Below are 13,843 nucleotides of genomic sequence, written 5' to 3'. Positions count from 1 at the left end.
AGCCAGCATGGCGGTGCTTCCTATCTATTTCTTTAGTTTGGCCAGCATGGCGGTGCTTCCTATCTTTTCCTTTAGTTTAGCCAGCATGGCGGTGCCTTCTATCTATTTCTTTAGTTTAGCCAGCATGGCGGTGCCTTCTATCTATTCCTTTAGTTTAGCCAGCATGGCGGTGCTTCCTATCTATTCCATTAGTTTTGCCAGCATGGCGGTGCCTTCTATCTATTTCTTTAGTTTGGCCAGCATGGTGGTGCTCCCTATCTATTCCTTTAGTTTAGCCAGCATGGCGGTGCTTCCTATCTATTCCTTTAGTTTAGCCAGCATGGCGGTGCTTCCTATCTATTCCATTAGTTTAGCCAGCATGGCGGTGCTTCCTATCTTTTCCTTTAGTTTAGCCAGCATGGCGGTGCTTCCTATCGTATCCTTTAGTTTAGCCACCATGGCGGTGCTTCCTATCTATTCCTTCAGTTTAGCCAGCATGGCGGTGCTTCCTATCTATTCCATTAGTTTTGCCAGCATGGCGGTGCCTTCTATCTATTTCTTTAGTTTAGCCAGCATGGCGGTGCTTCCTATCTATTCCATTAGTTTTGCCAGCATGGCGGTGCCTTCTATCTATTTCTTTAGTTTAGCCAGCATGGCGGTGCTTCCTATCTATTCCATTAGTTTTGCCAGCATGGCGATGCTTCCTATCTATTTCTTTAGTTTAGCCAGTATGGCAGTGCCTTCTATCTATTCCTTTAGTTTAGCCAGCATGGTGGTGCTTCCTATCTTTTCCTTTAGTTTAGCCAGCATGGCGGTGCTTCCTATCTATTCCTTTAGTTTAGCCAACATGGTGGTGTTTCCTATCTATTTCTTTAGTTTAGCCAGTATGGCAGTGCCTTCTATCTATTTCTTTAGTTTAGCCAGCATGGCGGTGCTTCCTATCTTTTCCTTTAGTTTAGCCAGCATGGCGGTGCTTCCTATCTTTTCCTTTAGTTTAGCCAGCATGGCGGTGCTTCCTATCTATTTCTTTAGTTTGGCCAGCATGGTGGTGCTTCCTATCTTTTCCTTTAGTTTAGCCAGCATGGCGGTGCTTCCTATCTATTCCTTTAGTTTAGCCAGCATGGCGGTGCTCCCTATCTATTCCTTTAGTTTAGCCAGCATGGCGGTGCTTCCTATCTATTCCTTTAGTTTAGCCAGCATGGCGGTGCTCCCTATCTATTCCTTTAGTTTAGCCAGCATGGCGGTGCTCCCTATCTATTCCTTTAGTTTAGCCAGCATGGCGGTGCTCCCTATCTATTCCTTTAGTTTAGCCAGCATGGCGGTGCTTCCTATCTATTCCTTTAGTTTAGCCAGCATGGCGGTGCTTCCTATCTATTCCTTTAGTTTAGCCAGCATGGCGGTGCTTCCTATCTATTCCTTTAGTTTAGCCAGCATGGCGGTGCTTCCTATCTATTCCTTTAGTTTAGCCAGCATGGCGGTGCTTCCTATCTATTCCTTTAGTTTAGCCAGCATGGCGGTGCTTCCTATACATTCTTTTAGTTTAGCCACGCTGATATAGAAATCAAATAGAAATGAACATCCAGGGAGGCAGCAACCTGCTACATTATTGTCATAAATAATTAATTAGAAACATCTCACCTTACTTGTGCTGCCATAGAAGTATGTCAGGAAACAGGTGTCTCAGTGTTGCCAGTGGGTTACCAAAGAAACTACAAAATAAGATGGAAAATGGATTACACTATTGTGCAGTCAGTGGTAACGAAGCAAACTAACTGAGGACGACACTAGACCGAGAACAAAGTATAAAGCTCAGATGCTGATGTTTAACAGGACGGATCATATACAGCATAGAAATAAAACCGCAAGCAAAATAATCACATACTGTATCTTCTGGAGATGAAATGATACTATTGTGACACGGTAATAACATTGACGAGGACTAGTGATGAGCGAATGGGACATGCAGCTGTGTAGACTTTAACATATTTTTCGATCAAGCCGATACTCGGATAACATCTTATCCATGCACGTTCGCTCCTCACTGACGGGGACTCAGATCGTTATGTGGGGGAAAATGCGATCAGCTGTGTCATAGCAAAGAGCCTCCTAATGTAACGTAATATTTTCTATCTGATGTAAAAATAAACATCCTTTGCTATAGACAATTACATTATGTTACCTATACAGCAAAGGGAATGTTTTACAGCATTGTAGATATACTGTAAAGTTGCAGTCAAAATTATTCAACCTTCCTGTTGCACATTAGGTTTGTTAGCAAAATTTCCAAGCTTTCAGCAGTTTGCAATATACCAAAGAACAACTTACGGTAAATAGCTAAAACAGAATTTATATAAGTGGTTGCCCCAAATTCATCATAAGATGACACTTTTTAAATTACTGCAGTCTCAGAATTATTAAACCCCTTAATGATCAGCATCTGTAGTACTTAGTAGAGCACCTTTGGCTGTTATAACCTGCTGCAAAAATCATGAAATGCCAGACACCGGCTTCTGACAGCTTTCTAGCCAATCTTAGCCCATTCTTCATTGGCTATAGCTTCCATTTCACTAGTATTTTTGTGTTGTCAAAATTGTGGTCCAAAAACGTAAGTGAAGAAATTATTGCCTTGCATGTACAATTGGGAAAATAAGTATTTGATACACTGCCAATTTAGCAAGTTTTCCCACCTACAAAGAATGGAGAAGTCTGTAATTTTTATCTTAGGTACACTTCAACTGTGAAGACAAAATCTTAAAGAAAAAAATCCAGAAAATCCCATGATATGATTTTTACATAAATAATTTGCATTTTACTGCATGAAATAAGTATTTTATACAATAGAAAAACAGAACTTAATATTTGGTACAGAAACCTTTGCAATTACAGAGTACTGCAGTCATGTCTGGGCCGAGCAAACTGTGACGTCCAACCGTGGTGCACGTGGATTTGTAGACCCACTGTTCCACAGGAATGGGCATATGCAGGAGTGGACGTAACTAAGTGGCTACCTCGGTGTTCACTGGAGCCTCTAGTGGTGATGTCAGGCTTGTGCGGGTACCACTCCTGGGCAGTACTAGGTACGCTGACTAATTTATGGCTTAGTTCAGACATGCTGATCTTGGATACTGGAACATTGAAATGAACCATGGGACAATGTTCATACACTGGGAAACGAACCAGGGGACCTCGGGAGCAGGACTGGCTGCTCCGGGGTCAAGTGAATAATATTCAGGCACTGGCCGCTCCGGGACTAGGGAACGAGGTTTAGGCACTGGCCACTCTGGAATGAGGATGAGGATAGAGGACTGACCACACTGGGACCAAGGGACAAGGTTCAAACATTGGCTGCTCCGAGACCAGTGTACAAGTTTAAGGCACTAGCCATTCCAGGACCAGGGGACAAGGTTCAGGTGCTGGCTGCTTCAGGACCAGGGGACGAGGTTAATCGTGGCTGCTTTGGGACCAGGGGACACGGTTCAGCAATTGGCAGCTCCAGGACCAGGGGACAAGGTTCAGGCTCTGGCCACTGCGGGACCAGGGGATGAGGTTCAGGCACTGGCCACTGCAGAACCAAGGGATGCCACACTGGCATCAGGGGACCAGGTTCAGGCAATGGCTGCTCTACGACCAGAAGATGAGGTTCAGGTGCTGGCCACTCAGGGACCAGGGGACAAAGATACAGGTCTGGCCATACCAGGAAACTATGGCTACACGACTGGCCACACCAGGACCAGGGGACTACTGACACAGGACTGGCCACACTGGGATCAGGGAATATCGTTCAGGCTCTGGTCACACAGAGACCAGGGAACCTAACAACTCACTAGTAGTACACCTTACTAACTAATGATTCACTATGTTGCTTAGCGACTCACTAGGGGAGGAGTGTTTTACACAAGATGCCTCCCAGCCATTGGCTGTAAGACATTTTGCATGTGTTCTTGCAGGTGTACTACTTATGCTAAATGCCTCTCAGCTATATCCACGTACTTTGAGTGCCACTGTACTGCGGCGCGCACACACAGACTAAGAAGGACAGGGAAACAGTAGAACACCAGGGACCACGCTGTGGGGCTGGGGCGGTAAGTAAGCCAGCGTCCCTGCATAGGGTGTAGGGGACACTATGCAGGAGTGCCATCAGCAGCGTTACACAGAGGTCAGACATTTCCTATAGTTCTTGACAAAGTTTGCACATACTGCAGCAGAGATTTTAGCTCATTCCTCTATACCGATTTTTTTCTAGATCTTTCAGGTTTCGGGACTGTTGCTGGGCAACATTGAGTTTGAGTGAGATTTTCTATTGGGTTCAGGTCTGGAAACTGGCTAGGCCACTCCAGGACCTAGAATTACTTATGGAGCCACTCCTTAGTTGCCCTGGCTGTGTGTTTAGGGTCATTGTCATGCTGGAAGACCCAGCCACGATCCATCTTCGATAATCTTACTGAGTGTGTTACTCATGGTAATGTTTGAGACTGTGGTCCCATCTCTGTTTAGGTCATTGACCAGGTCTGAGATCTCATCTCCCGAGATTTTGCCTCCTCCAGCGGCGAGCCTGGGACCCTGCTCCACCACGGCCGGTAAGGTATATCTGCATTATAAGATGCACCCCCATTCCCCCCCCCCCAATTTGGGGTGAAACAGTGCATCTTATAATCCAAAAAATACAGTAATTCTTTGCTTGCCTACCTTAGTTTAACCATTTTTTACGATGTTTATGAATTTGTGTGTAAATAAGCTTTGCTAATATTTCAGTATATTTTGGATTCCATTGCTTCTTTTTGAACTTTGTAGGTTATATATTCGTTGTATGAAGGGTTTCTAGAATTTATAGGGGATTACTATATGCTTCGCGGACGTTACAGTCGCCTGACTTGAACCCATGGAAAGTATTTGGTGGGATCTGAAGAAGTTGGTTGCAACATGCAAACCACAAATATTAGGCTACTTTCACACTTGCGTCAGTACGGGTCCGTCGCTATGCGTCGGGCCGACGTACCGACGCACGTTGGGAAATTTGTGCACGACGTGGGCAGCGGATGCAGTTTTTCGATGCATCCGTTGCCCATTCTGAAGTCCGGGCAGGAGGGGGCGGAGTTTCAGCCGTGCATGCGCGGTAAAAAATGGCGGACGCGACAGACAAAAAAACGTTACATTGAACTTTTTTGTGATGACGGTCCGCCAAAACATGACGGATCCGTCGCACGATGGACGTGACGAATGGCCATCCGTCGCTAATACAAGTCTATGGGCAAAAAACGCATCATGTGAGCACATTTGCATTTGCAGGATCCGTTTTTTGCCCAAAATGACGGATTGCGACGGATGCCAAACGACACAAGTGTGAAAGAGGCCTTAGTGAACTGGAGGCCACTGCCCATGAGTAATAGGTGAAGATTCTTCAGAAATGCTATCAGCAACTGGTGTCTGGCCATGAATCACGTATCCAGCAAGTCATTATAGCCTATAGAGCTCTGCTGAAACGCTTCTCATGAAGAGGATGAATAATTCTAAGACTGACTACTAATTAAAAGTGGTATTTTTCTTTGAATATGAAAAAAAAAACACTAAAACACTTGTTATATTAGTTGTGCTGAGATTTTGAAATTATTCTTGCTTCATTGGTTTGTTGCAAGCAGCAGAAAGTTTGTAAATTTGACCAATAAACATATTTTGCAATGGGAGTGGTACAACGATACAATATATATAAGATACTGTAAAACATTCCCTTTATTGTTTAGGTAATAGAATGCTATTTCGGTCACAGGATGCCTTTTTTACACCATGATAGAAAATATTAAGTTACCATAGCATATATCCCTGGGACTTTTCAATAAAAGGGAAAACCGTGTTTAAGCAATACTCTAATTTAGCCACAGTAATTAAAGGGTTGTCCGTGACTCTAGAGACCCCTGCCAATTAGCTGATCCTGTTGTCACTGGCAGCCAGATGTAGCAGCAGCACAACTATTGATATGCTATAGGGACAAAAAAATAAGGCCATCTACACATTACACCTACAGGAGCTTTTAGGACATCCCATTGATCTATAGTCATAAATATGGAGTTGTTCCCTCTTTTGGAGCTATAACAGTTTCCATTCTTCTGGAAGTCTTTCTATGAGATTTTGGAGTATCTTTGTGGGAATATTTTTCCATTCTAGCTCACAACCTATGTTCTATTTTATCCCAAAGGTGATCAATGGTGTTGAGGTCTGGACTCAATGCCTTTCATTTAAGTTCTTCCACAGCAAACTCACCCAATCATGCCTAATTGGGCATTGCCTTTCGCACTGGGGTACTGTCATGCAAGCACAGAAAAATCCCTCTCCAAACAGTTCTCACAAAAGTGGAATCATGCAATTGTTCAAAATGTTTGGAATGCTGAAGCTTTAAAATTTACCTTCACTAAGCTACAGAATTTAGGCCAATTCCTGGAAAAAAACATCCATCTTCCACTAAACAGACAAGTTGACACAATATAGTTATCCAGGTAACGTTCTCCTGGCATCTGCCAAACACAGTCTCATCTATCTGATTACCAGATAGAGGAGTGGAATTCGTTACTCCACAGCTTCCACTGGTCCACAATCCAGTGGCAAAGTGATTAACACCACTCCATCAGACACTTGGCTTTGTACTTGATGTAAGGCTTGCATATGCAGCTGCTTGGCCATGGAAACCTATATCAAGAAGCTCCCAGCCCATAGTTTTTGATATCTTGATAATGTCAAAGAAGCTTTGTAGCTTTGCAGTTTCTAAATGAGCAGGGTTTTGTTGACTTTATGCACTATGCTCCCCTCCCCTATGCTATGCTCCCCAGCACTCAGGACCATGCTCTGTATTTTTACATGGTCTCCACTTTGTGGCTCAGTTTCTGTGGTTCCTAAAGCACAGTTGATTGTGAAATATTTAGAAGAGGGGAAATTTCACAAACTAACTTGTAACACCGGTGACGTCCTTTTACAGAACCACGTTTGAATTCAGAGAGTTCTTTACGAAGACCCAATCATTCACTAGTGTTTGTACAGGTAGACTGCATGGCCAGGAACTAGATGTTAAACACCTTCTGCCATCGGACTGAATGAAAACCTGAATTCAATGATTAAGTGCTGTGTACCAATACTTTTGTCAATTTTGTATACCCATCAGCAGCACTTTCAGGACGAAATAGCTCCATGAGAAAGTTGGCCGCCGTTTCCCTGCACTGCTTCTAGGCAAACATTTTTTTTAACAGAGAAGTGCCTTGGAAGTGCTATCGGGAAGAAATATGTCTCTTCTCGAAAAAATATTTGTACATGTTCAAAGGCTCATCTTAGATAACCACCACTTTCATTGCCTTGTACCTACAAATCATGCAGCTGTAGTAAATTTCTAGATGAGCCTGTATATAATGCAGTGTTCGCTTTGAGAGGCATTTTTTCCTTTAAAGTAACAAATGTTAATCAGTTGCATACTTAGAAAGTTCTCATCCAAATGCTGCCTGGGAATTGTGTTTTATGCTTTGCCAGAGTGTACTGTAGAAGCCATGTGAGACTGATGACATAATCTATGTGAGGGAGTCAGCAGCACTTCAGACATTCTGTGTCTGCAACAAGTGAATTACTGCAAGAGTTGAAGAGAAAATATTGGCTTATACCACCTAATGGATTTAATGTGAGATCGATGTCTCCCTAAATGGAGGAAGTAGCAGGTGCCGCTAAAATGGTTAAATTGTCAAGCACCTAGCCCCAATCTGTGAAACAATTTTATTTGAGCCGCATGAAACCTCAAAAACTAGTTAACGTCTTGTTTTAAGATTGTGCAATACTTCCTGTTTATCGATATGCTAGTTATCACCACTGGTACGACAAAATATTTGAAATGAGAGACCTTAATTTATCACTCCAGGAGATTGCAATGCCCAGAGGCCGATAGGTCTGCATTGTTCAGTGTTGTGAACGCCTGACCAATGGATTAGATTAGAAGAATGGTGCATAGTGATCCATCCTGTACTTCAATCAGATGTCACATACCAAACCTCATGTAATATGCAAATTGCCTCTTCTGAGAAAAAGAGGACTTAACTCTATAGAGCCACCTGTTGGAAGTAGCGATCCTACAAGTCACAATCAACTCTTTAACGAGTCGTGCAATAGGACTTAGGATAAAAGCCAAATTAGTATCTCAATTCGCAGACACGGTGTTTCGGGCTGTTGGCCCTCAAGCCTCATGTACACACTGAACATTGTGCCATGCAATCGTCTTCTGATGGTTTCTGTACATTAGGCTATGAATCAACCATCCGGCTACAGGTGTTTAATTAGACTCATGCCACAACTCTCAAAGGCTATCATAGTGCTTAGCAGGTTGGCAATGGAGGCTGGAATGCAGGACTATCCTGTTTAGCGATGAATCAATATTTTGTCACACAATGATTACCATTACTGATGAGCGAACGTGCTTGGATAAGTTGTTATCCGAGCATGCTTGGATGCTTTCCAAGTGTCTTCAGCGTTCTTGAATAATACGTTGAGTCCCTGCACCTGCATGTCACTCGGTTAGCATCAGAGCATGCTAGAATAACACCTTATCCGAGCATGTTCACTCATCACTAATTACCATATATTTGTCTGGAGACCATATGGGCAACACCATGAAGAGGCCTTCACAAGAGAAAGTCTTACGCCTGTGAATATGGTATGAGGTGGCATAACATATGGTAGCTGGACCCCTCTAGTCTTCATTCCAGGTACACTAACAGCTTGGCTTTACATTCTTTTGGTCAGTAAACCAGCAGTAAGGACAATTCTTCCAAGTGTCCCAGGAGATGTTCTTCAACCAACACCAGACCACATGTCATTCGTACAACTGTGAGAAGCCTGAGTGGTCAAAATATGCGACCATGGCCTGCAGCATCTCTGGACTTTTCTCACATCTGGTTTGTCATTGGTCGGCGATTGCAAAGGGAGCTGTTAGCAGCAGATCTTGATGATTTGCAAGTGCATACACCGTGCATTTACCGTGAATATTTGTCAGACAACTATTAATACCCTAATTGATAGCAGTAAACGCATGTAAGTGCTTGTGTTTCTGCACGTGGTGCTCTATCTTGATACTTTGAAACTGAATAAATTGAGTTGTTTTAAAAATGTTGCTTATATTTTTTTCATAATTTCCATACCATCAGTGTGTATGAATCCTGCGATTTCCAGGATTCCATGACTTTTGCTTTTTATGTGTTGAGGAGTGAAAATCTGCATTATTAAGAAAAAATAATTTTTGATTCTGTATAATTGTTACAGGAACCTGTTTGCAACATTTCTGGATATCCAAGAAGAATCGTTTCTCCTTGCGGAGATTGACATGCTAAGCATGCCAAGATGAGGAGACTTAAAGCCACAATGCTCCTCTGGGAAATATGATAATTATGCAAGTTGTCTCTTCAGAGAGGAAGAGAGCTAGAACTCTAGTGCCACCTATTTGCAGTAGCAATCCTACAAGTCAATGTTGACCCTTTAACGAGCCTTTTCACATGACTTATGATAATAGCCAAACCAGAATCTCAATTTGCAGACACTGTATTTCGGGGTATTGCCGCTCGTCAGTGCAAAGTGGAGATCTGGTTTGGCTGGGTGAAAGGCGTCTGATTGATATCCATCGTTTCTCCTTGCGGACATTGACATGCTAAGCATGCCGAGATGATGAGACTTAAAGCCACAATGCTCCTCTGGGAAATATGCTAATTATGCAAATTGTCTCTTCTAGTTCTCTTCCTCTCTGAAGACTCGTTAAAGGGTCAACATTGACTTGTAGGATTGCTACTTCCAATAGGTGGCTCTAGAGATCTAGTTCTCTTCCTCTCTGAAGAGACAATTTACATTATCAACATTTCTGGAGAAATTCTGACTTCAGAAGGCAGCATTCCAGAAAAGCAGGTATTCCATATTCTAGCTACTACGGTAATTTATAATGCCTAACACAAGATTTTAGTCTGAATTCAGACGTTGGTGACATACGGTTCGGGTGCAGACCTTGATATACAGACTCAACAGTCTCATAGGTATACATGAGGCTGTTGAGTTTGGTTCAATAGATCTGTTACCAGAATTTCATGACTCTATTGTCGGGTGTCCTGGGACCAGAGGTTCCTTGCCTGCTCCCAGCACTAGGGGCGCCCTAGCTCATCCTTTTCCCCAGATTACTTCTGGTGAAGACACAGGTGCCATGTACCTTGCCTTAGCTCCTGAATCCGCCCTCAGTCTGGAAGAAGGAAGTAGTAGTGTACCACAATACACCAACCAGACTAAGAAGGTAATAAGAACTGGGATAACGAAAAATACCAATCATACAAATATAGTCACATATGTAATAGAGGAATGCAGCGGGGAATGGAGAATGGAGTTAAACCAAAGTAGGAGAAGAAAGTGATTTATCACATACTCAAAACCAAAAGTCACAGATAAATCCACCAAATGCCTTCTCCAATAACAACCACCAACAACCTCCAGCCATACAGCAAATGCTAACTCTGGCAATGAGTGCTAGCCAGGGCCCAGAGTTTATAGGAGATGGGAGTGGATAACAGTGCACAGCTGAGAGGCTTAACACAGGAAAGCTTCCAGGAGCTCTCAACTGAGCAGATTAACCCCTGCACTGCTAAAAGAAAACTGCACTGTTTAATATGAAGGTGAAGTGCTTCTAATCAGTGTAGGAGTAGGAAAAGTCAAACGCTGTGGACTTCTGGCTCTTCTCTGTCTCGGTAAACCCGTGACACAGTTTGTAAATCACGGTCCACATAAGGACCATGTTACAGATGTCTAAATTTGACCTTACTCAGAAAATATTAGGAGCACACAATGACTGTATATTGAGGTTCAAAGGAGTTGTTAAAATTATGCAGCAGGATCTAAAAAAGTGCAATCACTGGGATGTTAGGACACTGTTACTTTTTTAATTTCAATGCTAACGAAAAACGTAGCACAATGGGCATAATCAATTTCTTGCTTGTTCATAATAGTGAGTATCGTTCAGAACAGAAGTAAGCTATTTTTAAGTCTACAGTAAAACATGGTATGGTAGTATAGTGTGGTGTGGTATAGGATGGCAGATTAAAATAATCAATATAAATACATAAACCCTAGCAGTTAGGAAGTTAGAGATATAAATACCTCTTTCAAGGGGAAATATGTTATATCTATTGTTGTTGCTCAATATGTTGGGATTCTACATTAAGAGAATCAGAAGGATTGTACAGGGTGGCATTGATAAGGATCACACGACCTTCTAATCTAAGACAGACAGTTATTTCCATCACTGCAATGAATGAGCTGTGTGTGTTTTAGTAATAATAATAATAATCTTTCTTTTATGAACACTAACATTGTAGGAAACACATGATAATCATCATCCGCTGTCTTGTAGATCTTTTGTAAGGTCACATCTGGCTGGAACAAAATTCAGGTTGTTATGGGATTTTAAAAAGTAAACCTTAACTTGCTTTCTGTGCTCCATTTAGTAGGTATTTCAAGGCAATAAGATGGTTTATCCGTAAAGTAAACTATGCCTAAAACAAGCCAAAATGGGTGTAAATGTAAAAGGTGCAGAAGTAACAGTTATACTGTTGCATTAGTGCATGGCGACCATATTTTTTATTATTATTTGTATTATTATAAAGTTTTTAAGTTAAAGTTTTTGACTTTTTGTGTATGCATTTGTCTCATTACCTGAGGAAGCCTGTAAGGGTGAAACATATTGGAGAGGCTCTTTCTCTATTTTAATAGTGCTTTTTTATTCTAGTCATTAGACATAAGAAAATAAGATACAATCCCTGACAGTTACATAATGGACAGCAGTCCTTTTGCTTTATGCTAGTTATTATTATTATTTATTATTATAGCGCCATTTATTCCATGGCGCTTTACATGTGAGGAGGGGTATACATAATAAAAACAGGTACAATAATCTTAAACAATACAAGTCACGACTGGTACATGAGAAGAGAGGACCCTGCCCGCGAGGGCTCACAATCTACAAGGGTTGGGTGAGGATACAGTAGGTGAGGGTAGAGCTGGTCGTGCAAGCTATTGGAGCTGTGCAGGTAGCGATAAATAGGTAGATCTATCCACATGTATATGACAATTGAACGATTGAAGTAGAGTAGCAATTTGACCACTTGGGATACATTTAAACAAAAGTAGGACCAATAAGAAACAAAGTGTAATTTGAAGTTGCACTTTAACATATGAATTGCACTAGTTACTCATATTTATTAATTTAACTCATCAGTCAATTGCCTGATGATTGAAGGCAGCGGAGGGGTGTCCTGTGACAAATTGGTGTCATCGGTGGCATCTGCGTGATTGCGTGATCTCCCCGGTGTTCTCTGGGACACTAATATGGAACATACCACGTACACGACATAACCTCATACCTAATATATATGAGACATATGACGTATAACTAATACGTATATGAAATATAACTTCACACTTAATATGTACACAACAGAAAACTAAAGGAATCAGCACCTCCTGACAAAATGAGTCACATGTGAACAAAAGCAAGTTCCTGTGACCGCAATTGTTTACAAGCGAACATATGCAGCCGCACACATATTAGGTATGCAGATGTTCAGTACTCTGCAAAAGTTTTAGGCAGGTGTGGAAAAATTGTTACAAAGTAATAATGTTTTAAAAAATAGAAGTGCTAATAGTTTATTTGTAGCCATTTATAAACATTTAAAACAAATGAACAAAAAAGAAATCTAAAGAAAAGTAATAAATGATGTTTGTTTTGTATTCAAAACTGCAGCAAAGCATCAGTTCTTTTAGGTACACTTGCACACAGTGAATGGGGGAAATTCCGCATGGACATGTCACAAACATCTTGGACAACTAACAACAGATCTTCTGTGGATGTAGGCTTGCAGAAATTCTGCCTGTTTTTCAATAATTTTGAGAATAGTGGGGGCCCTATCTATGGGGGCCATATCATTGCTTCCAGAACTCTTTGTTCTTTTTACACTGAAAATCGTTCTTAATAATATTGCCTGTATCCTTGGGGTCATTGATCTGCTGCAGAATAAATTTGGAGCCAATACCCTAATGGTATTGCATGATGGATGAGCATCTACCTGTATTTGTCAGCATTGTGGACACCAAAAAATCGGCAAGGTTAAAGGGCCATAGATGCACTGGTTGGTTAAGAAAACTTAGTGCAGCCAATGAAAAACACATCATGATGTTCAGATGATGTTCAGCAGTGCCATCAGCTCAGAACTGGCAGCAACCAGTGGAACTCAGCTATACCCACCTGCTCTTCCATAAAGTTTGTCAAGAAGTGGTTTTCATGGTAAAACTGCTGCCAAAAGCCATACCTTCAACTTGGAAACAAGGCTAAGTGACTCAACTATGCATGAAAACATAGGAACTAGAGTGCTGAAAAAGAGCAGCAGATGCTCTGGACTGAGGAAACACAATGTGAAATATTTGATTGTAACAAAAGGCAATTTGTTTGCTGAAGGACTAGAGTGTGTGCAGGCAACAGTGAAGCATGGTGGAGGTTTCTTGCAAGCTTTGAATTACATTTCAGTGAATGGAGTTGGGGATTTGTTCAGCATTAATGGCATCCTTAATGCTGAGAAATACAAGCAGATACTTATCCATCATGCAGTATCATCATGGAAGTATCTGATTGACACCAAATGAATTGTGCAGCAGGACAATGACTCCAAATATGCAGTCAATGCCATTAAGAACAATCTTCATCATAAAAAATACGGCCCCAGTTGAGCCCTGATCTCAACATCATCAAGTCTGTCTGGGATTACATGAAGAGACAGAAGAATTTGCATAAGCCTACATCCACAGAAGATCTGTGGTTAGTTCT

The 13,843-nt window shown here is 41.7% G+C and overlaps 1 protein-coding gene across 1 annotated transcript in view; it reads right to left on the bottom strand.

The window, feature by feature from the left end:
- Positions 1 to 13,843, bottom strand: part of LOC138665682 (sorbin and SH3 domain-containing protein 1-like) — a 532,199-nt gene that overhangs the window by 315,255 nt on the left and 203,101 nt on the right. Inside the window, exon 3 of the mRNA XM_069753392.1 lies at positions 1,618 to 1,688. The gene's annotated coding sequence lies outside the window, so the exon portion shown is untranslated. The remainder of the gene's footprint in view (positions 1 to 1,617; positions 1,689 to 13,843) is intronic.

This window comes from Ranitomeya imitator, chromosome 2, assembly GCF_032444005.1.
Source record: "Ranitomeya imitator isolate aRanImi1 chromosome 2, aRanImi1.pri, whole genome shotgun sequence".
NCBI lineage: Eukaryota > Metazoa > Chordata > Amphibia > Anura > Dendrobatidae > Ranitomeya > Ranitomeya imitator.
The sequence above is the reverse complement of the archived record's forward strand: the minus strand, read 5'-3'. Positions and strand labels throughout refer to the sequence as shown.